Below are 12,160 nucleotides of genomic sequence, written 5' to 3'. Positions count from 1 at the left end.
TCTCCTCTCTTTCTCTTGGGTGGGGGTTGAATTTTGCTTTGTTATGTTTGATTTGATTGTATGTAATGTTATTTGCTCAGTTGTACATATATTACTTCCACATGTTGTGAAAAAAGCAGCCTATTACTGAAGCTCTTCATTTCTCACTGTTTTTGTTTGTTTCTGAACTTATTTACTAGTTACTGGTGCTATTTAAGATTACAATTAATTTGGCTTCTGGCTTGTCACTGATAGCAGCCATTACAAATCTGACACTTGAGTAAAAGCAAGACAAAATGTTTTAAGAGCTGGTCCACCATCCATTATCAATGTCAGTGTATTTATATAGCACATTTAAAACAACATAGGAATGCTGTAGCCAAAGTGATTTGCAAAAAAAAGAAAAAAAACCATACAATTAACATAAATAACAAGTAGAAATAAAATAAACAAACATAAATAAAATAAATAATAAATAGAAGTAATATTACATAATCATAATAAGGAAACCATCAGTATTACTGAAGGTCACGGAAAGCAAGTGAATAGAAATGAGTCTTTAATCTTGTTTTGAACAGTTCAATTGTAGACGACTCCTTTATGTAATGAGGTAAAGAGTTCCACAGGCAAGGAGCAGCAGCTGCAAAAGCACTGTCCCCCTTAGTTTTACACTTGGTACGAGGGACAACAAGAGACAAATGACCAAAAAATCTAAGCACTCTAGATGGCTGGTGTAAAACACACAATTGAGATAAATAGGCAGACGCAAGCCCATGTAAAGATTTAAAAACTAGTAACAAGATTTTTAAAATCAATTTGAAAACTGACAGACAGCCAGTGTAAAGGAGCTAATATTGGAGAAACAGAAACAGACTTTCTTGCCCCAACCAGAAAGCAAGCGGCAGCATTCTGGACCAACTGTAACCTGTGTATCAGGGATTTGCTAATCCCAGAATACAGCGAGTTGCAGTAATCAAGGCGAGAAAAGATAAAAGCATGAGTAGCTTTCTCAAGATCCCTAAAAGATAAAAAAGGCTTGATCTTACCTAAAAGACGAAGCTGGAAAAAGCAACTCTTAACTACAGAACTAATCTGTTTCTCAAAAGAGAGGTTACTGTCAAAAATAACACCAAGATTGCGGACTTGTGGTTTGCAAAAGACAGAGAAAGAGCCGAGAAGTCCAAGACCAATTTGGGCTTTAGCTGGTGGACCCACTATAAGCACCTCCGTTTTGTTTTGATTCAGATCAAGAAAATTATTAGCCATCCAGGATCTTAGTTCAGAAAGACAGTTGTGCAGTTGATTCATTGCAGAGTTGCAGACGGGAATATAAACCTGTGTATCATCAGCATAGCAGTGAAAAGAAATGTTAAATTTTCTAAAAATAGCTCCAATAGGGTGAAGGTATATTGAGAATAAAATAGGACCCAAAAGGGATCCCTGAGGAACACCACATTTAAGAAGAGCAGTAGATAAAAAAGAGGAATTTGAGGTCACTGAAAAGTGGCTTGTAATTGGAAATGTTTGATTGTCAAATAAGATGATAAACTTACAAGTACATTCAAGTACAGTGGCATTTTGTACTTTATGAAGAGGTGGCTTAAACCTGATATATCTGACATGGTTTTAATACTGGACAGATTTCATCTTATTTGAGCAGACAGATACCCAGTGTGGTGTGGAAATAAGATATTAGGGTGACTGGTCAGCTATTTGAATGAGGAATGGTGTAAAAGGGAGAATGTTATAGTTAAAAATACAATTTATAATCCAGACATTTAAATTCTGGTTGTCAGAATTCATCCATGATATTTGCCCAATGAGATAAATTAAATCATCCTTATTAATGTTTCTATTTCTCCCTCCGCAAATGGGACACATCCCAACAGAAATGAGTCTTCCTGTCACCAACACTTTAATGATGACTCACTCCAACCTTGCAGTTGCATAATATGTGGTGACTTCAGCCATTGACTTTGGAACAAACAATGACAGTTTGTGATTTGTTCCACTCATGGAAATAACAAGTGGGAATTGCTGTATTCAAATGTTAAGGATGCCTTTAAATGTAAACTACTGGCACCTTTAAGCAAATCTGACCACAACCTGATTCATTCTTTTCCAAGCTACAATTGTGTTATTAGACAGCATCCTGTTACCACCAAATGATGAGGAAGTAGCTTTGAATGACTGCTTCCAAAAGACAGACTAGGAAAAGATGTGTGACTCACATGGAGACAATATTGAGGGACTCAGTCACTGCATCACAGACTATATTAACTTCAGTGTCTACACAGTGGTACCATCAAAGAGTGTGTGTTGCTTTCCAAACAACAAACCCTGTATTACTAATGAGCTAAAAGGTCTCCTGAATGAAAAAAGGGAGCATTCTAATCTGGTGACAAAGAGGCTCTGGTGGACATACAGTGTGTGCTAAAGAAAAAGCTGAATGAAGGAAAGAAAGCTTACAGAGCTAAAATAGAAAACAAACTCACTCAGAATAAAATTATGAATGTTTGGAATGGAATGGGTATAATTACTGTATTCAAGCAATCTGGGGCTCAGGTGCTAGAAGGGTATGTGGACAAACCTAATGCCACAAACAAATTTTTTAATAGATTTTCAAACCCACTTCCACCTTTTTCCAATAATCTCCAAACACCATATCTACCACATCAAAAACTTCTACTACCTCAACTGGAATTGCCAGTGACAACTCCAACAATCAGTATGGGCTGAGCTGTCCATAAACAAAGATCAAGTAAGGAGACAACTGAGGAAGCTACACAAAGGAGTCTGTTCTCAGGTTCTTAAGGCCTGTGCCAATCAACTTCAAGGTATACTCTGTCACCTGTTCAGTCTGTCCCTAAAGCTCCAGGAAAACATCCTGCATTGTTCCTGTTCTAAAAAAGGCTTCACATTAGACTCCTCACCTAACGACTGCAAACCAGTGGCACTTAATGTCTCACATCATGAAGACCTTTGAGAGACTAGTCCTGGATTATAGGTGTCCTTTTGTGGTAGACCAGTTGGACCCTCTGCAGTATGCCTATCAAATAATGATATGAGTGAAGTTTGCAATTATCTGCCTACTCCACAAGGCTTACTCTCACATGGCCAAAGCTGGCAACACTGTGAGAATTATGCTTTTTTGATTTCTTCAGGGCCTTCAATAACATCCAGCCATCCCTTTTAAGAGGTGTTTTGTCAAGGTAGAGAAATATTTTGCTCTGCTTTCCCCTTTTGTATTATTAATATGTAGCCTTTGTCAGAATGCCTCAAATCTCACAGACGTTCCACTATTTATAAGGTATTATAGTATATAACTTCTCCCCACCTTCTTTTCTACATCTATAACCTCAGGCAATTAGGTGTAGTAAAAGACAAGCAAGAGTTAAGTTACAATTTAAACAATGTGTTATTGATAATATTCATAAATAATAACAATATGCAAAGTACATTTGAATATTGGCAACCATACAACCTGATAAATGGTGATGTGTAGTTTCAGGCGGCACACAGACTTGTTAGTTACTTAAAATGTAAAATGTCTCTAGTTAAGGCATCATTTGTGATCAGCTTTCTTCAGAACAGGTTGCATGCCTGTCTCAATATGGCTGCCGAGCTGTGCTCTTCATTGTGTTGTCCTTTTCAGTTTATGATGAGTGATGGTCTTTCATCAGTTTGGTAAGAGAGAGAGAGCTGGGTAAAGCAAGCACATTTATACGTTTTCTGTCCAACCCCTACATCCAATAGGCCGTCATGATACTTAAAAGCTTTTGATACAAGCCAATTCCAAACAGCCATAACTTCAGACCAATGTTGGGATAGAACAACTTCACACCTGCTCCCAAAACCATATGTTAAGGTAAAGCTTGGCAGTTAGGTAGCCTATCTTTGCTATGGGGGTTGAGAGACTTCAAAGAAACATTTACCACACTTGTTTGAGGCACTTCCCCCAACTCTGTCGTAAAATTCACTTTCCTGACTTGAATGTTTCTCACTAATGTAACACTAATATTACACTGCTTTGCCTAAGTTACAAATAAAGACATGCAAAATATGTATCAACTTGTATGCAAAATTTCACATCACAACACTCCACCCCAATAAATATTTTGTACAATGTCTTTATAATTAAACAGTCTTAATTGTTTGAAGAGTCTGTTGAATAACTTGTGCTTTGGTTTGCAGTATTTGCTCTCCCAGTGTTAAAAGTTGTGTGTGACCATTTGTTCATTACATATCTTCTTTATTTCAAATACAATCTGAAGAACTTGGAAGCACTCCTGATGACTTGTATCTGCTCCGGCTTGCTTCAACTGTTTCTTTAGCTTTCTGTAGTCTTCATATGTCATCAGATCTGGTGGTTCTAAATGAGACAAGTCCACACCTTCCACTAAACTAACCTACTGCAATTTAAATCTATTGTGTGAATTATTTTCTTAATCTGTACTGATTTTGTGTCTAACTGCTAATTAGACTACTGTACCAAACTATCCATTTAAGCATATGCAGCTGTACAATTAACATTAAACTTTGAAAGGAAACATACCACAGGTGCCTATACAACCACTTCTGCCCAAGTGGTAGCACGTGCCACTGCATAAACAGTTCACAAAACAACATTTGTGGCCCCTCTTCATGCATTTGGGGTTGACTTAGTTGCCTCTTGTGCTTTCCTACCTATGGTGCAACCCTTGACTGCCATCAGCCTTTACCAGTATAGGCTGGCATCACCATCATAAGACATCACAACTATGCAACTCTCATCATTCCCCCGTACGCCACCCCTAGAGTTGTTTGCTCACCATATGCATACTAACTGTGCTAAACACATCGATTCAGAATTGGCCCACTGGTCCTGTGCTTGTACCACAGCTGACAACTTCAGCAGGGCGTCCGTATTTTCCCAATTAGACTATACCTAAAAATCGGAGCCCATATGACTTGCAAATGTACCAGCTGCACCTGCTTCACCAATTTGCTCAGTATACCTTTCTTTAATAATAGTATTAATTCTATTAATTATCCCACTTAATTAACTAATACCTAGAATTTACACATCCGGCGCCGCCGAGAGTGGCAGCCTTTTCAGCAGCTCCGTGTATGACTGTATATGTATGTGTATTTTTCTACTTTTATTTTTCTATTTTTATTTATTGATCACTCCTACCACTTTATTTTATGTGGATTCGTTCCCTGGACACACTTACTTTTACAACATGGGCATGGATTTTTACACGCCGAGACTCGCCTATTCAAGTACTCAACTTCGGGCGCTGAGAACAAATGCCAGTGCCGGTGTGGTTCCATATTTACCCGACGAGGTAAGAAGGCGGTATCGTGGCAGCAGAGCCGGCACTAAGCTAAAAATGAAGCAGCTTGCGAGAAAGTGCCGTTTTAAGCCTTCGGTGCCTTCTGTTATTCTGGGGAATGTGAACTCAATCTCAAATAAGATCGACGAACTGGCTGCGCTGGTGAAAAATGTCAGAACCTACAGAGAATGCAGTTTGTTGTGTTTCTGCGAAACGTGGCTAACTAACACCATCCCAGATGCTAATGTGGAGCTACCCGGGTTTAGCACCGTTAGAGCGGACAGAGACGCAAGTACCTGTGGGAAGCACAAAGGAGGAGGACTCGCTCTCTATGTTAATACACGGTGGTGTAACTCTGGACATGTTAAAGTCAAAATCTCCACTTGCTGCAGGGACATCGAACTGTTGGCCATAAGTCTGCGTCCCTATTACTTGCCCAGAGAGTTTGGACACGTCATTGTTGTCATCGTGTACATACCTCCTCGGGCGGACGTGGAGATAGCGAGTGACATCATCCATTCTGCTGTTGCTAAGTTAAAAACGCAGCACCCCGAGGCACTTGTGCTAATCGCTGGAGACTTTAACCATGTGACGCTGGACAAAACATTACCTGCATTCTCCCAGTATGTGGACTGTAACACCCGGGGAAATAAGACTATTGATTTACTGTATGCAAACGTTAAAGACGCATACAGTGCCACCCCGCTGCCTGCGCTTGGGAAAGGAGATCATAACCTGGTTCTGCTTCAGCCTCACTACAAACCAAAAGTGAGAGTCCTACCTGTAACCAAACGATCATTCAGGAAATGGACCCCGGAGGCTGAGAATACTCTGAGACAATGTTTTGGAACTACAGACTGGGATATCCTGCAGGGATCACATAGTGAGAACATTGAGGAGGTTGTTGACTGCACTACTGACTACATCAACTTCTGTATGGACACTTTAGTTCCAGTAAGAACAGTACGCTGCTATGCTAACAACAAGCCATGGATTACAAGTGACATCAAGGGCCTTTTGAACCAGAAGAAAAAGGCCTTTAAAGACGGTGATCAGCATGAGCTCAAGCGCGTGCAGAAGGAACTCCGAGTCCAGCTCAGGGCGGCAAAGGAGCAGTACAGGAGAAAGCTGGAGCAGAAGTTGCAGAACAACAGCATGAAGGAAGTGTGGGATGGGATGAAGATCATCACTGGCTGCAGCTCGAAGCAGGGTGCCACCATCGAGAGAGACGTGAAGAGAGCAAACCAAATGAACATCTTCTTTAACAGGTTTGACCACCCTAACCCACTCTCACCTCGGATTACTGCACTCTCTACACATCCTTCTGCTGATACCAACATAGGAGAGACATCCCCATCCACAATTACAGCAGCGCAAGTGAGCAGAGAGCTGAGGAAACTTCGTGCCAGCAAAGCAGCAGGTCCAGATGAAGTATCGCCACGACTGCTGAAGGTCTGTGCATCAGAGCTGGGGGGTCCTCTACAGCGCATCTTCAACCTGAGCTAGAATTTTCAGACCTTTCACACACAAGCACTTGAATTCCTTTTATTTCTACACTTTCTTGTTTTATTTCCACACTTTCTTCACTCAGTACCCATATGCAAATGCAAAACTGGTTACCTTTCCTAACAGTGGTGAAGTATCTATCGGTGTAGCATGTTCTTTAACACTAGAATTACCAGAGCCTACGAAAAAACTCGTAGACTCCTCTAAATGTGCTGATAAAAGACAAGCTGCCAGCAGCCGGCTATTCCATCCCCCCACCGACTTAGAACTTGCGTGAACTTTTCCCAGCTCAGGCCTTGATTGATTATCTGGGAATTAAGTGGAGTTTTAGAGTGGAAATAATAGATCGTTATTTGGAACACATTTCATGTGTGTTCCGTTTCTACAGTAATCTGTGTAAACACATTGTTAAAACAGAAACTTTTTCAATATTTTAGTAATAAATGTTACAAAATGTAGTAGGCATAAACTATAGAATGTGTAAAGCCTAAGTTCTAAAGATCAAATAAACACTTTCACAAAAGCTTTAAGGATGATATGACAGTTTCCATGGCGTAGTGTGCTAAGATATGCTTCTTAGACAGCAGCAGCTTTGCTGTGCCTCATAGACCTGAGTTCAATTCCCTGCTGGGGATAAAGTGTTGCTTTTTTTTTTCTTTTTAACCTCAAACGGATATAAAATGTATAAATTGGTATGCACTGTCAGTTAATGAGATCGTTATATTTTCATGTGGGATGCTCCTTTTAAAATATTTTTTTTAACAATTGAGACTGCAATTAACGTGAACAACTGTCCCTATAACTGTTATTTTTAAGATCCATAACACACAGACAGACAGAGCACTGCGTAATAGAGAGACAGACAGGCAGAGATATATAAATAAACAGGGAAGGCACATGTACTGAAAGAAAAAAAGATCAACATGTGCGTTGTTCCTGCAGCACTAAATAAGCTCACGTGCTCTAACATCACCCCTCCCCCCATCTGACTCTCTAAGTAACAGCACAAGTACAGACGCAAACCAAGTGCATGTGTGTACTGTATAATATTAACAAAAGAGCAGCTTACTACTGAAAACGGCAAATATAGGAGTGAGTGGGGATCGAACCCGGACTCTTGATTACACTTGGTTTGCGTCTGTACTTGTGCTGTTACTTAGTCAGATGGGGGGAGGGGTGATGTTAGAGCACGTGAGCTTATTCAGTGCAGGAGGAACAACGCACATGTTGATCTTTTTTTTTTCTTTCAGTACATGTGCCTTCCCTGTTTATTTATATATCTCTGCCTGTCTGTCTCTCTATTACGCAGTGCTCTGTCTGTCTGTGTGTTATGGATCTTAAAAATAAGTTACAAGGACAGTTGTTCATGTTAATTGCAGTCTCAATTGTTAAAAAAATATTTTAAAAGGAGTATCCCACATGAAAATATAACGATCTCAGTAACTGACAGTGCATACCAATTTATAAATTTTATGTCCGTTTGAGGTTAAAAAGAAAAAAAAAAAAAAGCAACACTTTATCCCCAGCCAGGAATTGAACTCAGGTCTGTGAGGCACAGCAAAGTTGATGCGCTCTAAGAAGCAGATCTTAGCGCGCTACGCCACAGAAACTGTTGTATCATCTTTGAAGCTTTTGTGAAAGTGTTTATTTGATCTTTGGAACTCGGGCATTACATTCTATAGTTTATGCCTACTACATTTTGTAACATTTATTACTAAAATATGAAAAAGTTTCTGTTTTAACAATGTGTGAAATGCGTGTGTTCCAAATAACGATCTATTATTTCCGCCCTAAAACTCCACTTCACTCCCAGATAATCAATCAAGGCATGAGCTGGGAAAAGTTTGCGCATATTCTAAGTCAGTGGGGGGATGGAATAGCCGGCTGCTGGCAGCTTGTCTTTTATCAGCACATTTAGAGGACAAAGGATGCTGGCGGAGAGGTGTGAACGGATTTAAGAAGCGATTTAAGGTGGGCTGGATCTATGAGTTTTTTCGTAGGCTCTGGTAATTCTAGTGTTAAATAGTAGACAGAACTCAAAATTATCTGGAGATTGTGGTGCAGTGGACAATAATGGAAGGAAACACCCTTTCTGTTTTCCCTTCCTTTCATCCCTCTCCTTTTCCTCATACTCACATTCCCACTCTTTAGTGGTAAACTCAGAGTTTAGGCAGGAGGATAAGCCTATGGTGTCCCGGATAAAGAACTATCTGTTGGGTATACCACAGTTTCTGAGACTCAAGCACTGTGTTTCTGATATGACCAACACTAGAGCATTAAAATGAACAGTCTTATCTTTCTTCACTCTGTACACCTTAGACATTAAATATAACTCCAGAACACATCATTTGATAATGGGGATGAGACAGAGTGTGAGTTAAGTTGGAGAACTTTTTTTCTTGGTGCAAAAAGAATTGTCTACAATGTAACAATGTAACATCAGCAAAACCAAGGAACTGGTTATCGACTTTCACTGAACTAAAGAGCCTCTATGTCCAATCAGTATTCAGGGAGTAGATGTATAGGTGGTCCACATTAAAGAAAGGCTGCACTTTTCTTGGAACTATTAAGAAAGGAGACAGAAGGCTCATTTTCCTTAGAAGATTGTGTTTCTTTAATGTGGAAAGTGAGACCATTCACATCTTCTACAACTCTGTGATGTACAATGCAATTTACTGCTCCGAGGTGTGCTGGGCTGGAATAATCACTTCAAGACAGGCCCACCAAATCCATAAGATAATTAAAAGAGTGAGCTCAGTTATAGGATGAACTCTGGGCCCCCTGGAGGTAGTAGTAAAGGAAGGAATTAAAACAAAACCAAGTGTCATTATGAAAAATGCTGCACATCCTCTCTCTGACACACTAACACTACATACTTTCAGCCAAAGAATTATTCAGCAGAACTGTGTCAGAAAATGCTTCTGGGGCTTCCTTATATCAACAGCAGTATGTCTGCATAATGCTTCACTGTGACAACCAAGTCAGAAGTGTTCTCTCTTTTAATTTTCTTGCTTTTCAATTGTTCCATTTTTGGACCATAGTGTGTGGGAGTATATAAATATACTAGCAAAATACCCGCGCTTCGCAGCGGAGAAGTAGTGTGTTAAACAGGTTATGAAAAAAAAAGGAAACATTTTAAAAATAACGTAACATGATTGTCAATGTAATTGTGTTGTCACTGTTATGAGTGTTGCTGTGTTTTATATATATAAAATACACACACACACATATAAACATATATATACATATACACATATATATACATATCTACATATATATATATATATATATATATATATATATATATATATATATACATATACACATCCACATATCAACATATATATATACACATATATACACACACACACGCTTTATGGGTGATGATAGTTTTACTCTTTTAATCTTTATTTTATTTTATTGTAGAATCAACTCCTATCTGCGCACAGCAGGGCAGCCGTGGGCAGATGCGTATGGTGTATTCACTCCATGTTATCGTGCATTGCGCTGTCAGTGGTATTTTGATAAAAGAATTTGAACAACATATAAGAAGCGTATAAATTATTGAACAGTAAAACATTAACATTTAAGAAGTAAAGTTACATTAAGTACTACTGCAGTGCCTTCGGGTATACCTCATTTTTTGTTTGCCCATTACATGCTTAAATGTATACATTTTTTGGTGCACCTACCCGAGAACACGCGACATATAACCGAGCGTGGGAGAAGCATGGATTTTAAACACGCGTTGAGTTCATCTGCTGGTCTCCCTTGTGAAATAACTGGTAATGTTTGACTAAAATCTACAGCGAGTTAAACGACATTACCTCCTATTTTTTTTTTTACGATCTCTGAGATCTTGCTTTTTTCGGTTCAAGGCTTCATAAGCTCTTTTATGTTGTATGGTGTACTTATCCCAAACCATCATCTTTGAATGTTGCAAGACTTTCGCCTTGTATGTAGATCGGGGTAATTACATTCATTGCATTCCTAGTCTGAATCACAATCTGATTGTATGGGTGGTTACCTGGCACTGTAGGGTTGCCACCCGTCCTTTAAAATACGGAATCGTGCCGCGTTTGAGAATGAAATTGCGCGTCCCGTTTTGAATCAATACTGGACGGGATTTATCCCGTATTTTTTTTATCATTTTTTTTTTAAAGCAGCGTCTCACGCTAATCATCCCACACGCATTTTATGAAGATGCCTCCTTTCCTACTTTTGATTGGGTAATACTTGATGTGATCGTTAGTTTGATTGGTGTTTTTAACTGTCCAGTGAGGAGGGCGTGTCTTTTAAGTAGAGTCTGCAAACTGTTGGCACTGAGATGTGGCGTCAGCGCCAGAGTTGAAGCCCCTAACGTTGCGGTCAGCAAGTCGGCTAACATCCGCCATGTGCCATCTTTCAGTTGCGAGAAGCAGATCATAGAATGGTTGAAACTGTTGCCCCTAACGTTGCGCCACGGCGTGTGGTTCGTTTATACCTGGTGTCTTCTCATTAAACTTTTATCTCGCGAATATGTTATTGCAATCCGCAGCGGGAGCGTTTCTATAAACTTAATTTAAACTTACGTTTTACACCGTGCTTTGTTTCCCTTATGAACATGCTTGTATGCTTAACTCGCTCCGTTCTCTATTGTTTAATTAATTTTTTGCTCTTCGCTGTTTGCGGCTCTTCCTCCATTTCCCCCTACTTCGTTCTTTTATCTCGCGAATATGTTATTGCAATCCTTAACGGGAGCGTTTCAATAAACTGATTGAAAATAGTTTTGCATTTACCTTTTTAGTAAAAGGCGAGCTTTTAAGCCTGAGAAATCACCCCGTAAATGCACACGTTTAATTGGACATGTGTTAATATGTATGGTTACACAGTATTAAAAGACAATGAACAATGTCAGTTACCTTTCTTCCCGCGTTTGATAAAAGGTGAGCTTTTAAGCCTGAGAAATCACCCCGTAAATGCACACGTTTAATAGCACATGTGTTAATATGTATGCTCACACAGTATTAAAAGACAGTCAAAAATTAACGTCATTTACCTTCGTTCCCGCGTGTGACTCGTGCTGTAAATGTCTTCCTTGTTTTTAGTTCACGTGATTACGTAGGAGGCGTGATGACGCGATACGTGACTCCGCCTCCTCCATTACAGTGTATGGACAAAAAATATGTTCCAGTTATGACCATTACGCGTAGAATTTCGAAATGAAACCTGCCTAACTTTTGTAAGTAAGCTGTAAGGAATGAGCCTGCCAAATTTCAGCCTTCCACCTACACGGGAAGTTGGACAATTAGTGATGAGTGAGTCAGTGAGTGAGTCAGTCAGTCAGTGAGGGCTTTGCCTTTTATTATTATAGATAC

The sequence above is a fragment of the Erpetoichthys calabaricus genome, chromosome 9 (genome assembly GCF_900747795.2).
Source record: "Erpetoichthys calabaricus chromosome 9, fErpCal1.3, whole genome shotgun sequence".
Taxonomy (NCBI): Eukaryota; Metazoa; Chordata; class Cladistia; order Polypteriformes; family Polypteridae; genus Erpetoichthys; species Erpetoichthys calabaricus.
Note: the sequence above shows the minus strand (reverse complement) of the source record.